Source organism: Vicugna pacos, chromosome 18 (assembly GCF_048564905.1).
Source record: "Vicugna pacos chromosome 18, VicPac4, whole genome shotgun sequence".
In the NCBI taxonomy this organism is placed as follows: Eukaryota; Metazoa; Chordata; class Mammalia; order Artiodactyla; family Camelidae; genus Vicugna; species Vicugna pacos.
In genome coordinates, this window is record NC_133004.1 from 21,659,194 (window position 1) to 21,675,519 (window position 16,326).

A 16,326-nucleotide genomic window follows, 5' to 3' on the forward strand; every position below is an offset into this window, starting at 1 on the left:
TGGCTGTGTGACACTGGACAGGCCACCTGAGCTCTCTGTGCCGTGGTGTCCTCATTTGTAACCTGGAAATGAACAGATCTACTCATGAGAAGGGAAGGGTGAAAGAAGCCAGTCTGGAAAGGCTGAATGTGGTGTGATTCCAACCCCATGGCATTCTGGAAAAGGCAAAATTATGGAGACAGTAAGAGGATCAGTGGTTGCTTGGGGTCTTGGGCGAGGAGGGAGTGATGAACTGGCAGAGCACAGAGTATTTCTAGGGCACTGAAACCACTCTGTGTGATACTGCAGTGCTGGATTCATGTCATTGTATATTGGTCCAAACCCACAGAATGTGCAGCACCAAGGGTGACCCTAATGTCAACTCTGACCCTGGGTGATAGTGATGTGTCAGTGTGGGTTTATGATTGTAACAAATGTGCCCCCTTAGTTGGGGGCAGATGCAGGTAGGCCAGCTGAGGGGATAGGGAAATCTCTGGACTTCCCACTCAATTTTTCTATAAACCTAAAAATGCTCAAAAACTAAAGTCTGTTAACTTAAGAAGGAAAAAGAGAAGGAAGGGTACAGCTCAAGTGGTAGAGTGCATACTTAGCATCACGAGGTCCTGGGTTCAATCCCCAGTGCCTTCACAGAAAAAATAAATAGATAGATAAATAAATAAATAAACAAACAAACAAACAAACAAACAAACAAACCTAATACCTTCCCCTAGAAAAAAGAAAGGAGGAGGTGCCAGAAGAGAGGGGAAAGCTGGTTCTCAAAACAGCGACACAGCCCCTCTTCTTACTGTGTTCCTAGGACGGTGATGCGAGGTGCTGAGAGGCAAAGCCGTGCCCAGTCCCACCTGCTCCTTGTCCTCTCCGGGGACTGGAGTGGACCCTGTGGCTAAGGCTGTCCTCCCTGTGTGTCCCTCCCTTAGCTAAGGTGGACACTGGAGGACCCTGAGCCTGCCCCCAGCCCCCTCCTCACCTGCAGCGAACAGGACGTCCAGCCCACGGCAGCCCCTCCAGCGGGGCCCCAGGAACTCAGAGGGCAGAGATTAGCCATCCCTCGTCCATGGGTCTAGGAGAGAAGACAGGATTTGGGGCTGGGCAGAGGTCACGCCTGGTGCTTCAGATGACAGCGGCTCACTGAAACAGGTTGGCCCACACCCTCCAGCCCTGCAGCTCTCCAGGTCCCAATATGAGTGACTTAAGTGGGGTCCAGCCCCAAGGATCCAGCACATTCCCCGAACTTGGCTTTGAATTGGGCTTCCGGGGGATTTTAACTGAGGATGAAGCTTTCTACCTGGAGAATACTAAAAGATTCTTGGAAGCAAGTAAAGTAGCATTTTCTTGGAAACAAATAAAGTAGCATTTTCCAACCATTCAGTTCATGGTGATATTGCAGTTAGTGCAACGAATTTGAGGTCAACAGTGTCCAACCCAGCTGAACTAACCTGGGAACTAATCAGAAATAGGCCAGGGCAAGGCCACAATCCATGCAGTTCCTCAGAACCCTTCTGGCTGTTCTCACTCTTGCATTTTTCTAAGTGTCAAAACCAAGAGGAAAAAAACAGATGGGATTTTGATTGAAGTCACGTCATTGTGCACAGATTAATGGTGGTATTATTGAGGTTTTCCTGTAGATTCTTTGCTAAAACTGTTTTTAACTCATCTAGATCTTGCCCATTTCTTGTGTCTAGGTATTTTTAAATAGCCTTTCTTGTTCTCATGAATTTTGTTGGTGTCAAAGAAGACAATTTTTGTGTATTTTATCTTGTTAAGTATTTGTATTAATTCTCATCATTTTTTAGTTAACTCTTTTCAGGCTTTTGAGTTACTGCAATACAAATAATTTCATCTCTTCTCTAAAAGTGTAACTCTTGTTTGCTGAGGGGGAGGTAATTAAGTTTCTTCCTTGAATTCTGCTTGGAGGAGGCACTGGGGATTGAACCCGGGGCCTCGTGGGTGCTGAGCATGAGCTATACCCTTCCCCCTAAAAGTATAACTCGTACTTTGAGCAACTTCTCTGCGTGGCCGAGCAATGTGGAAGGACCGCGGTTCTAGCAGACATCCTTGTCTCACTCCTGACTCTCCCAGGAGTGGTTCTAGCCCAAACTGTTAGACCTGATGTTAGTGACAGGTTTCTAATTGGTTTTCTTCTCCTCTTGGAAAAGATTCCTTCAATTCCTCATTTCTTCTTGCCGCTCAGGTAACATTATGTGATGCTTACGGAAGGCTCACTGTGCTCTGGACGTCATTTTACATCTTGTAACAACCAGGTGGTAACGGTAAAAATATCCCCCTTACCCAAAGAATATTTTTTAATATTTGCTTGTATTTCTCATTGTGCTTTTATGAGTTTTGTACTTAAACTGGTTAAGCCAAACTGAAGTTAAATTTCGTATTTAATATGAAGTATTACATTTACCATCATTTCTCCCATTTTATAGAAGACACTGAGACTCAGAGCGGTTAAATGACTTTCCCAAGGCTACACGACTGGGAAGCAGTTGAGTTGGGACAGAAACCAAGGCTTCACTGACAACATTCCTGCCTCTTAAGGTATGTTTACACATTGAAAAAAAAAATTTTATGCATGACTGTTAAATTAGCCAATGGCTTTTTAGCAATATGGTATAATCACATGATTTACTTGCAATCGTTTGTCCAGCTGGCAGGTATTTATTGAGGGCCTTTTGTGTGCTGCAGGCGCTGGGGGCGTAAAGGTGAACAGTTGGACAAAGTCCTTAACCTGTGAGTGTGGCGGGGGTGGGGGACAATGACAGTAGTGAAGAAAACAAGTGAATCAGTAAGGCCATTCTGATGGCGATTAGTGCCGTGAGTGACATAAACGGGGAGTGACGGAGAGGGTCTGGGTCCAGGGGGAGGCAATGGTTTTAGTCTGGTGGCCAAGGAAGGCCTCTGAGAAGGCAGAGATGTGAACGGTGGGAAAGAGGTAGTCATGCAAAGAGCTCCGGGAACAGCAAGTGCAAATATACCTTGTGTGTTAGAGGAGCAGAGAAAGGTCAGAGTTGCTGGGGCACAGTGATCAGCGAGCGGCTCACACAAGGGGTTAGGAGACAGGGGCAGAGGGCGCTTGAGACCTGTCACGGTCCAGAGGAGCTGGGGTGTGTCTAAGTGCGGTGGGAAGCCACTGGAGAGAGTGACATGACTGATGTCTAGCAGAGCTCTCCTTTGATCTGTGAGCTACACTAACAGATTTTCTAACACCAAACCAAGCTTACATTCTTGAATATTGTCTTCCATTAATATCAAGTATATATAATACAGAATATAGAGTCCAGGAACAAATACATATTTATATTATTTACGTATGAAGGAGTTTGGTAATACGACAAAAATAATATTTCAGGTTAGTGGAAATTGTGTTGGGGCAATTGGCCAGCCTATGGGAAAAAAATTGTTTTGAACTATACTTCACATTAAACACGAAATTTAACTTCAGTTCAGATTAACCAGTTTAAATACAAAACCATAAAAGCTTAATGAGAAATATGAGAGAATACTTTAAAATATTCTTTGGGTAAGGGGCATTTTTTTTACACAAGGCTTAAAATCCAGGAGTCATAAAAGGGAAGATTGACAGATTTGTCTTAATTTAATAATTCTAAATAAAATAATAGATGCCATAAGTAAAACTGAAAGAAAACTTCAAGCCTAGATTCAACATTGCAACATATATGAAAGACTATCACTATTTTCAATATATAAAGAACTCTTAAAATCAATACGAAGGCAATAAGTAACCAAATAGGATCATGAACACAGATAGGAACAGAAAAAGGACACAGACAATGCATGGAAATCCAAGTGACCAAGATACTGAAAAGATGCTCAATCTCACTAACGGACAAGAAAAAAACTAAGCAGTGAGCTATCATTTGTCATCTGTGTAATTGGCAAAGATCACGGTGACGTAACAGGCTGCATTGGTGAGAAGGTGGGGGTGGAAGGAATCTTAATATATGGTTGGTAGGAGGGTAAATCAGTGTGATTCTGGACCCTAATTAATTTGTCATTATTTATTGCCATTAAATATCTTTGATCCAGAAGTTCCACTTCTGGGAATTTATCCTAATAATTGGACAAGTGCACAAATATGTGCTTATAAGAATGGTCCTGAAATGTGGTTTATAGCAGTGAGAAACTGAAGGGGAAAAAATGAAATTTCTATCCAAAGAGGATTGGTAAAATTATCAGTTACACAGTGGAGAACTATGTGGCCGTAAAAAAATAGCAAGGTCAAACCGGAAATGTCCACGGTGTATTTTTTGTCTCTTAATGGTATAAAGGTTTTAATCAGTTTTTAAAGGTATAATCTATACACAATAAAATGGACATTTCAGGTGCAGAGTTATGTGGATTCTGACAAATGTATACACCTAGGTAACATCTACTGCAGTCAAGACATTGATCATTTCTTTCTTCAAAAAAATGTTCCCTCATGCCCCTCTGCTGTCCATCCCAACCACAACCCCCTGGCCCTAAGCCATCCGTCTTTTTTTCACTATAGATTAGTTTTGCCTTTTCTAGAATTTCATATAAATGATCTACAATGTATTTTTTTTCACTTTGGTAAAATACACACAACACGATTACCATCTGAGCTATTTTTAAGTGCTTAGGTCAGTGGTATTAAATACATTCACACTGTTGTGCAACCATCACCACCATTATCCCGTAACTGTTTTTATCTTATAAAACTCAAACTCTGTCCTCATTAAACAGCTCCCCATTCTCCCCTCCCCCAGCCCCAGGCAACCACCATTCTACTTTCTGTCTTTATGAATTTGATGACTCTAGGGACCTCATGTAAGTGGACGCATGCAGTATTTGTCCTTTTGCATCTGGCCTCTTTCACTGAGCATCGTGTTTTCCAGGTTCACCCATGTTACAACATGTGTCAGAATTTCATTCCCTTTTATGGCTGAGTCAAATCTCGTTGAATTATATACCACATTTTGCTTATCTAGTCACCTGTCAATGAATACTTGAGTTGCTTTTATGTTTCAGCTTTTGCCAATAATGCTCTTTAACATGGGTGCACAAATCTCTCTTCAAGACCTTGCTTGCAATTCTTTAGGGTACATACCCAGATATATGGTAACTCTATTTTTAATTTTTTGAGGAGCTGCTACACTGTTTTCCGAAGCAGCTTTAGCATTTTACAGTCCCACCAACAGTATATAAGTTTTCAGTTTCTCCACATTCTTGCTGGAATGTGCTGTTCTCTGGTTTTTCTGATGGCAGCCCTCCTAATGTGTGTGCAGTGGGGTCTCACTGTGGTCTTGATTTGTCTTTCCCTAATGAATAGCAATGCTGGGTCTCATTTCATATGCTTATTGGCCATTCATATATATTCTTTGGAGAAATTGCTATTCAAATCCTTAGCCCATTTTTGAATCAGGTTATTTGGGTTTTTGTTATTGTCGAGTTCTCTACATATTCTGGATATTAAATCCTTACCAGATATATGATTTGCAAATATTTTCTCTCATCCTGTGGGTTGCTTTTTTTACTTTGTCGATCATGTCTTTTGCTGCATAGAATTGTTTAATTTTCGCGAAGTCCAGTTTGTCTAATTTTTCTTTTGTTACCTGTGCCTTCAGTATCATACCCAAGAAATCACTGCCAAATCCCATGTTGTAAAGCTTTGTCCTATGTTTTCTTCTAAGAGGTTTATTGGTTTAGGTCTTACATTTAGGTCCTTTATCCATTGTGAGTTAATTTTTGTATATGGTATTAGGTAAGGATCTAAGTTCATTCTTTTGCAGATGGATATCCAGTTTTCACAGCACCATTTGTTGAAAAGACTGTGCTTTCCTCATTGAATGGTCATAGCATCCTTGTCAAAATCATCTGACATAAGGGTTTATTGCTGGGTTCTGTATTCTAGTCCATTGGTGTACTTGTCTGTCTTTATACTAATACCACACAGTTTTGATTACTGTCACTTTGTGGTACATTTTGAAATTAAGAAGTGTGGGTCCTATAGTTTTGCTCTTCTTTTTCAAGATTGTTTCGGCTATTTGGGGTACCTTGAAATTCCATGTGAATTTTAAGTTGGGTTTTTCTATTTCTGCAAAGAAACAAAAAGTCATTGAAATTTTGACAGGGATTGCATTGAATTGATAGATGACTTTTGGTAGTACTGACATTTTAAAAATATTGCTTCAAGTTCATGAACATGGCATGTGTTTCCATTTATTTATGTCTTCTTTAATTCAGCAGTGTTTTGTAGTCTTCCTCATACAGCTCTTTTACCTCCTTGATTAAGTTAGTTCCTAAGCATTTTTTTCTTTTTGATGCTGTTGTGATTGGAATTGTTTTTGTGGTTTTCTTTTCAGGTTGTTCATTGTTCATGTATAGAAATGAAGTTGAGTTTTGTGTGTTGACTTTGTGTCCTGCTACTTTGATGAATTCACTTTTTAGTTCTAACAGTTGTTTTCTGGAATCTTTAGGATTTTCTACATAAACAGCCATATCATCTGCAAAAGGATGACTTTACTTCTTCCTTTCCAATTTGGATGTCTTTTCTATATGGCCTTTTATGGCCACGTAATTTCCCACTGTATAACTGGGCCATAATAATTTTACCCATCCTCTTTGGATAGAAATTTAGTTTTCCCCCCTTCGATTTCTTTTTCTTGCCTAATTTCTCTGGCTAGAACTTCCACTACCATGTTGAATAGAATCAGGGAAGGCAGGCATCTTTACCTTATTCCTGATCTTGGAGGAAACACTGTCAGTCTTTCACCACTGAGTATGATGTTTGCTCTGAGTTTTTCATATATGGATTTTATTATGTGGAGGTAGATTCCTTCTATTCCTAGCTCACTGAGTATTATTTTTATCATGAAAGGATGTTCGATTTTGTTAAATGCTTTTTCTGTGTCAGTTGAGATGAACATGTGGATTTTTTCCTTCATTTTGTTTATGTGACATATTACTTTGATCGATTTTCCATGTTGAACCATCTTTGTATTCCATGAATAAATTCCAGTTGGTTTTTGTTGAAGATGTTTGCATCAGTGTTCATAAGGCATATCTATAGTTTTCTTTTGTTATAGTATCTTTGTTTGACTCCAGTGTCAGAGTAATGCTGGCCTCATAGAATGAGTTGGGAAGTGTTCCCTCCTCTTCAACTTTTTGGAAAAGTTTGAGAAGGATTGGTATTGCTTCTTCTTTAAATGTTCGGTAGAATTCACTAGTGAAGCCATCAGGTCCAGAGCTTTTCTTTACTGTGAGATTTTTAAATTAATGATTACTCCTTCCTTATAGGTTTCCTTTCTAGTTCTGGATCTATTCAGATTTTCTATTTCGTTGTCATTTACTTTTGGTAGATTTTGTGTTTCTAGGACTTCTTCATCCATTTCAACTAGGTTGTCCAGTGTGCTGGGATACAGTTTTTCATAGCACTCTCTTTTAATCCTTTTTATTTTTATAGAATGAGTAGTAATTTTCCCACTTTCTTTTCCATTTTTAATAATCTGAGTCATCTCTCTGTTTTCTTAGTGCATCTAGCTAAAGGTTTGCCAATTTTATCAATCTTTTTGAAGAGCCAACTTTTGGTGTCATTGATTTTTCTCTGCTGTTTTTCTATTCTCTTTTTTATTTATCTCTCATCTTTATTATTTCCTTCTTCCTGCTAGGTTTGGTTTAGTTTGTTCTTCTTTTTCTAGTTTCTTAAGTTGTAAAGTTGGGTTGTTGATTTGAGATCTTTCCTGTTCTTTAATGTAAGTGCTTAGAGCTGTCAATTTCCCCCTAAGCACAACTTTCACCATGTCCCATAAGTTTGGTGTGTTGTGTTTTCATTTTTATTCATCTCTGAGTATTTTATAATTTCCCTTGTGAATTCTTTAATACATTAGTGATTTAAAAGTGTATTGTTTAATCTCCAAAATTTTATGAATTTTCCAGTTTTTCTTCTGTTATTGATTTCTGACTTCATCCCATTGTAGTTAGAGAAAATACTCTGTATGGTATCTATCTTTTAAAATCTATTAAGACTTAATTTGTGGCTTAACACATGGTCAGTCTTTTTAAATGTCCCATGTGCACTTGAGAAGAATATTCTTTTATTGTTGGGTAGAGTATTCTGTATGTGTCCATTAGATCTAGTTGGTTTATTGTGTTAAGACTTCTATTTCCTTATTTGCTTTCTGTCTGGTTGTTCTGTCCATTATTGTGAGTGGGGTATTGAAGCCTCCAGGTACTTACTGTAGCACTATTTATTTCTCCCTTCAGTTCTGTCAATTTTTGTGTCAGATATTTTGATGGTCTGTCATTAGGTGTATAATGTTTATAATTGTTATATCTTCTTGCTGTTTTTCTTTGTCTCATAACTTATAACTTTTATTGATTTAAAGTCTTTTTTGTCTGATATCAGTGTAGCTACCCCTGCTCTCTTTTGGTTACTACTTTCATGGAATATCTTTTTTTGTCCTTTGATTTTCAACCTATTTGTGTCTTTGGATCTAAAGTGAGTATCTCGTTGATAGCATATATAGTTTGATTACATGGTTTTCTCCATGCTGCCAGTCTCTGTCTTTTGATTAGAGAGCTTAGTCCATTTACATTTAAAGTAATTGCTGATAAGAAGTCATTGTGCTATTTGTTTTCTTTATGCTTTGTAGCTTATTTCTTGCATTATCATCTTTGTATTTAGTTGATTTTTTATAATGAAATGTTTGAATTCTGTTCTCATTTCTTATTGTGTACATATTTTACTTATTTGTGTGTGTGGGGTTACCATGAGATTACATTTAACATCCTAAAGTTATAATACTCTAATTTCAACTTATACTAGCTTAACTTCAATAATATACAAAAACTTTGCTCCTTTACAGCTTTTTCATCACCCCTTTCGGTTGTTGATGTCACAGTATTACATTTTTATACATTGTGTGCCCCAAAACATAAACTAATAATTCTTTTAAATTCTTTACACTCTTATATAGAAAACAAAGTTTGGAGTTACAAACCAAAGTTACAGTAATACTAGCTTGTACACTAATAATTTTTTTTCTTTAAATGTATTGATATCTTAAATCATGTAGGAAACAAAAAGTGCAGTTACAAATAAATACACTGTTACAATAATACTAGTGTTTATAATTGCCATGTATTTACTTTTATTGAGATCTTTATTTCTGCATCTGACTTTGAGTCTAGTGTCCTTTTATTTCACTCTCCAGGACCCTCCCGAGCATTTCTTGCAGAGCAGGTCTTGTGGTCATGAACTCCTTCAGCTTTTGTTTTTCTGGGAATGTCTTAATTTCCACCTTAATTTTGAAGAGTAGTTTTCTTGGATACAGGACTGTTGGTTGATAGTTTTTTTTTTCCTTTGAGCACTTTGAATATGTCAGCCTATGCTTTTCTGGCCTCCAAACTTTCGGATGAGAAGTCTGCTGATAATCTGAGGATCCCTTGTGTGTGACAATTTGCTTCTCCCTTCTTAATTTCAAGGTCCTCTTTGTCTTTGTTTTTTGAAAGTTTGATTATAATGTGTTTTGGTGTGGGTGTCTTTGAATTAATCTAATCTAACTTAGAGTTTGTTGAGCTTCCTGGAGGTTTTACATTGTCTTTTTATGTGGGAAAAAATGTGCAAAAAAATAGGATACATTTTTGTCTTGTCAGAGAATAGCTGGAAAATGTATGACAGTGGGATTAAGGACTTGTTTCTTATTTTGTGAATTTCAATTGCTTAGATTTTGCTAACAAACATGTATTGCTCCCCACCTCCAATTTAATAGATTGCTTACAGAATTCGAAAAACCAAAATCATTTGAATAATACAAAAGTAAGTACAGTATATACCTCACTTCCACTCCCCAGGAATAACACTTTCTGGTTGATGGTTTGCTTTTTTAAAAAATTAGGTGCTGGTGCAATAGGGCAAATGAAAGAAATAAAAGACATAAAGATTGGAAAAGGAAAAAAATAAAACTCTCACTATTCACAGTTGACGTGATTTATATATTGAAAATACAAAAGAATCTATAATAGTACTATTAGAACTAATGTGTTAACTTAGCAAGGTTTCTGGACACTAGATCAGTACAATAAAAGATCAGTGATATTTCTATTTACTAGCAACAATCAAATCAGAGGTAAAAAATTTAAAAACCATTAAAAAAATCAAATATATAAGAATAAATCTAGCAAAGCATTTGCATGACCTCTACACTGAAAACCATAAAACCATACTAAGAGAAATTTAAAAAGACCCAAAGTAGGGGTTTGCCATGTTCATGGATTGGAAGTCTCAAAATTATTAAGATGTCATTTCTTCCCCAATTGATCTATAGATTGACATCCAATCAAAATCTCAGCAGATTTTTGGGAGAGAGAGAGGGGAGGGTGGAAATTGGCAAGCTGATTCTAAAACATATACATAAATGCAAAAGACCCTGGAATAGTCCAAGAAATCTCAAAGAAGAAGAACAAAGCCTGAGGGCTTACACTACCCAATATCAAGATTTAGTATAGAGCTATAGGTATTGGTACAAGAGCAGACAAATAGACCAATGCAGTAGAATAGAGCATCCAGAAAGAGACCCACACATATATGGTCACCTGATTTATAACAAGGGCTCCACTGCAAATCAGTTGAGAAAGGATGGTCTTTGCATTGAATTGTGCTGGCTAATGGAATGTTCATATGGGAAAAAAAGAAGCTTGATTCCTACCTCACACCATACACAAAAAACTAACTAAAGCTGGATCATAGATCTAAATGTGAATGCTAACATGGTCAAGCCTTAGAAAACATACAGGAGAATATCTTTATGAATTTGGTCTAAGTAAGGATTAAACAGAGCACAAAAAGCACTAACCATGAAAGAAAAGAACACTATATTGGGATTCATTAAAATTAGGAATGTCTGCTCATTAGAAGACAGCGTGAAAAGGGGGAAGAGCAAACTACTGACTAGGAGACAATGTCCCAAACACATTAAAAAAAAAATCAGTAAGAAACCAGACACCCAATGAAAAACTGAGCAGAAAATTTGAAGAATGTCACAAAAGAACATATCATTAGACATCAGAGAAATGCAAATTAAGATCACTCTAGAAAAATGTTTAGTAGTAATAAGGCTAAATGTGCATATTTCTGTGACCCAGCCATTCCCCTCCTGGGTATATACCCAACAAAAACCAGCGTTTATTCCACCAAAACACAGTGTCAGAATGTTTTTTAGCAGCTTTATTCATAAAGTCCAAAAAAGTAGAAACAACCAATGTCTATCAACTGAAGAATGGGATTTGGGGGGGTATGTTCGCACAATGAATTACTACGTAAGAGTGAAAAAGAATAGACTACTGATCTCCTCAGCCATACGGCTGACTCTCACAGACACTGCGAGTGGAAGCAGTCGGACACAAAACAACACACTCTGTGCCTCCATTTGTAGGGAGTTTAAAGTCAGGCCCCACCACTCTGAAATGTTAGGAGTCATAGCAGCGGTTGCCCTTAGAGATGGTTCTGATTGGACGGGGGCCTGAGGCAGCCTTCTTGGGTGCTGGAAACTCCTCTGTATTAACTTGGATGGTATACACACCGGCATGTACATAAATAAAAAGTCACAGAGCTCACCATACTGTCTAAGTTACACCTCAATTTAGAAAAAGTTCTGCTAGCAGCTATCTGAAAGTTCAAATGTATGTAAACTGAAACAAAGCAATGCTACCATGCTACCTAGCACATGAGGCCGGGCCACTTGGGCCTCTGTCCTGCTCTCAGACAGGGTGCTGTCAGGTGTGGCTGGACACAGCCTCCTGCCATTGGATGACCGGCTTCACCCACCAGCTAACAGACTGCCTCGGTGAGGGTAGGATGGTGGCCAGCAGTGCGAGGGGACCACGCTGAAGGGCTCAGTGCTTCTCGGCTCTGGCAGGACATTGTCCGGAGCACTGTACTTTTTAGTTTAATTTTAACTTAGTGTCAAAATGTACATAACACAAACTTTACTATTTTAACCATTTTTAAGCATTCAATTCAGTGGCAATAAGTACATTTCCAATGTTGTGCAGTCACCATCCACCTCTAGAACCTTTTCATCCTCCCAAATGGAAACTCTGTACCCACTGAACACTGAGACCCCATCCCCTTCCCCAGCCCCTGTAACCACCATATTCTGCTTTTTGTCTCTGTGAATCTGACAACTCTGTATGTTTCATATAAGGGAAATAATAGGGTATTTGTCTTTTTGCATCTGGCCTCTTTCACCGAGCATAATGTTTTCCAGGTTCAACCCTGTTGTAATATGTATTAGAATTTTGTATTCCCTTTTAAGGCCAACTCATAGTCCATTTTATGGGTAGACCACATTTTGTTTATTCATTCATACATCAGTAGACCTTAGGTTGTTTCCACCTTTTGGCTCTTGTGAATAATGCTGCTATGGACAAACAGGCCCTGCTTTCTTTCAACTCTTTGGGGTATAAACCTAGACGTGGAATTGCTGGAATATATGGTCATTCCATGGAGCACTATTCTTAAAAAGCCACTGCTCAGCCCAGCCGCCCAGAGATTTAATTGGTTTGATGTTGAGCCCCAACAAGGATACATTTTAAATCTACCCAGGTGGTTCTAATAAGCAGCCAGCATTGAGAACCACTGGGCCAGACAGAGGTTAGTAAGGTGACAAAGAAGGGACAACAAAGTGAAGCGGGAGGAAGAGGCAGGCCTGCGTGTGTCTGGGAAGGTGGGAGGGCGAGCTCCCCCACCTCTGTGGCCTCCTGTTAACCACTCAACAGTGGAGGCCAACACTCCCCCCTGATCAGACACCAATCTCTCTTGCCCACTGACCTCACTGAGGGTTGCCAGACTTAGCAAATTAAGATACAGATGGAATTCCAGTGGAATTTGAATGTCAGATAAACAACATTTAATTTTTTTAGTGTATCTTATATAACACTTGGGACATACTTAAAAAAAATCATTGTTTATCTGAGACTCAAAATTAACAGGGTGTTCTGTACTTTATCTGGTACCCCTATTCAAGCCCCACTCAGATGAGCCCCCTACTCCTCAACCTGGCCTTCACCTTTGGACACCCTGTCCCCACAAGAACAGAGGAGACCCCGGCAGCTGGACCAGGAACCCCCCACCCCATCCCTATGACCTCCCAGGGCCAGCAGCAAAGGCTGATGAGGGGTCTCCCCAGACAGGGGGGCTACCTGGCCACCTGTGTGGACAGCCCTGCATGCAGCCCCAAATGCCACCCCTGCAGGGTGGAACATACCAGAGGCCTCTGAGCGGGGTGATGTCTGGTGGCCAGATGCTACCAGGGATAGTCAGGGAGACCCTGGCCAGTGCAGACAGCCTCCAGTGAGCAGCTGGAGGCCTGTGAGCCCAGTTTAAGAGGGGAAGACTGAGGGCAAGTGGGCCTTGTATCATCTTGGGGGATCTGAAGGCCAGAGGTCAGTCAGTGCGTGGAGGTAGTGGTCAGAGCAGAGCCAGACCCACCACTGCCAACTCCCTGGAGCAGGGCCTCCTCATTCCCACGTGTCCTCCAGAGCATCATCCGTAGAGCAGGGCACAGCTAAGGACCTGTGCTCCCTGGTGTTGGAGTCACTCAGACCCTGTCCCTCAGGCTCCACAACTGGACTTCTGCGTCATCCCTGAGACCAAGGTCCCGATTTACTCATTCTCTCTGCCAGATAGGCCCAATGTCTCTTCCCAGGGGCCTCGGTGCCGTCTGCTGGGCCTGTGTGAGGACAGCTGGCCTGTATTCTGCCCACCTGCACTTGGTGAATGAAGGGGGCCCTGCCATGCTCACCTCCCACCTGGGCTGCCCGTATCTCAGGCCACAGCTTCCTGGATGCTCCTCTCTCCTGACTCCTGCCCCCATCCCTGACCCCCATGGCCTGAGAATTCAGTTCTCAGTCCCCTTAGGTGGCCCCAGCACCATGACCGCTGACCACCTGAGACCAAATAGCCTTTCCCAGAGGAGGGAGGAAGTGGTGCCTTCACTGCAAGATGGCCCTCCTCACTGCACTGGCCCCCAGAACCCTCATGGAAGGACGGGGACAGGCTCATCCCTGGAGATCCGAGTGCCCTGGGACAGAGGAGGGGGTGCCCAGCCTGCACCCCAACCTGGGAGCCAGCCACAGGTGGTCTGTATTGGCCCCAAGGGCTTGGGGAATGCATGTGCCTCCACTGAGGGGCCTGGGAGGAACACCAGGACCTCAGGAGCCGGGCCATAGAGGAGAACCCCAGGGCCAAGAGCCACCCCCGGCCCAGCTCAGTGACGCCTCTTCTCCAGAAGGCCTCTGTGGTTACCATCCCTCTTAGAATGGCGAGCCTCACCTCCAACGGGGGGCGCAGCAGGGAGAGGCCCCTGGGGGCTGCTCACCCAATACGAGGGCAATTTCTGTAGCAGGCTCTGGGTGATGGACCCCACCACGCCTGCACCACCTCTCTTGGTCCCCAGGGCCCTGGGCAGGTCTGAGACTGTCTCCTCCATCTTAAGAGTGGAAGAAGGATGCCAAGGTGGTACCCAGGTCTGCTGATTCCAGGTTTAACCACTCGGCTGCACTGCTCAACGTCACCTCTGCCTGCCTGCAGCCTTTCCAACTACTTCCTGCTCCTCCTATTCCGTCATTGGTACCTAGGGAGATGGGCTTTGTCCCCTCAGCCCATCGTGGGCTGTCCTTGGCATGTGTTTGCTTATTCCATGCCGTGATCTAGTCCTTCCTAGCAGCTCCTGGCAGCCATGGGGACACCTTCCTGGCATTGCCCCAGATACCCCTCCCCAGAGTGGCTCAAGCCTTAAAAGTCACAGTCTTTCCTGCCACCTGTCTCCTCTTCTTCTCCCAGCCTACACCGAGGCAGCCTGGACCCGACTTACCTCCAGGGCCTTGTTGCCCCAGGAATGCCTTGACTTGGGGGCCGGGGGGGCTCCATCCCAGCGTTCCTGGGCTCAGCCCTGCTCCAGTGAACAGAGGCAGCTGGGCGGTGGTGGGGATGCCCTGGGAATCTCTGTGGCTGGTCAGCTGGGCCCCGAGCCGTCAGGATCTATCCCGGGCAGGAGTGAAGCCCTGTCTGAAGGGATCAGGAGGTGCTGACTGCACAGGGGAGCAGGGACTTGGTCCGCCAGCTCCTGTAGTCAGTCCCCTCAGCCCACTGGCTGTCACGGCCCCTGGGGCTCCTACCCTCTTCCTGTGCGGGGCTCCACCTCAACCCTCCTTCCTGTCTGATTTCAAAAGCCAACAGCCTCACAGACAAATCAATGAGCCGCAGCTGCCTCGGCTTTGTTATCGCCCCAGAAGTCAGAGGTAGGAGTGCTGCTAGGGTCTTGATTCGAGGACCGAGTACCCCTGCACACCTGATGGTCAGGGGAAAGTGGTCCAGGCAACATCACAAGGGAAAACAGACCCACAACCAGTAGACCTTTGCTGTTCAGGGGGTTGGTAAGGAAACCACTTCAGCAGTGAGGATGTTCAGTGACTTGCCCAAGAACACCCAGCAGGCAGCTGACCTCACTGGGGCTGCAGCTACGTCCACCGACTTCCAGGTCAGCATGCTGAAATGGTGTGGCCCTCCTCACCATCTCTAAACAGCCCCCCTTGCTTTCCTTCTCGCTTAGCACCCCACAGGCACCTTTGCCCCAGCTGTACCTCAGTGTCTTCCTGAGTCAAAGGCCCCTAAGGCAGATCAGTTACACCTGAAACGGCAGAAAGGGGCTGTTCGCTCAGGCTCCTGGAAGTGGACCTCAGCACATGGGCTGCACTGATGGGGAAGGTATGAGAGACCAGCGTGAAAAACATGAGAAAAGTTATAATGGAAGAAAAATACAGAACATCCTCTGGTGCCAGAAAGCAAACCACTGAATGTGGAGCCACCAAGAAAAGGAGGTGACAAGGTGGGAGCACAGTGATGGGGGCCTGGATTTTCCTCAGCAAGCAAGTGGGAGCCAGTGATGGTTGTAGAGCAGGACAGCAATAGGTTCAGATGCATGCAGCAGCTTGTGTATGAGCAGAGGTGGAAGGGGGTGTATGCTTGTATTAGTCTGTCCTCAAGAGCTGTGTGGGTGATGGAGGGGAGAGGAGGGGACCAAGGTGGTAGATCAGAAGTGCTCCATATGATGACATTCTCCCATGCCCCCTCCCCCTCCTTCTATCAGTGTTTGCCAGGAGCTGAGGGACACACAGTGGCTACCCTCTAGAAGCTTGCTGAGACTCCAGGCAGGCAGAATGTAGACTGGTGGCTGCAGCCTCAGCCGGAGGTGCAGTGAAGTCATCTGAAAGCAGGCAGCCCACAGGATGTTGGAAACCGCAGGGGCCTGGTAGGTATCTGTCACACGGGAGAGGCCA

The 16,326-nt window shown here is 42.7% G+C and overlaps 1 protein-coding gene across 1 annotated transcript in view; it reads right to left on the reverse strand.

Moving 5' to 3' along the window:
- The window catches only part of NLRC3 (NLR family CARD domain containing 3), a 33,843-nt gene extending 18,694 nt beyond the window's left edge, over nucleotides 1–15,149 (reverse strand). Inside the window, exons 1-3 of the mRNA XM_031686994.2 lie at nucleotides 14,862–15,149; nucleotides 968–1,060; nucleotides 1–62 (exon numbers count right to left, since the gene is read on the reverse strand). The gene's annotated coding sequence lies outside the window, so the exon portion shown is untranslated. The remainder of the gene's footprint in view (nucleotides 63–967; nucleotides 1,061–14,861) is intronic.
- Nucleotides 15,150–16,326: the final 1,177 nt, after the last annotated feature.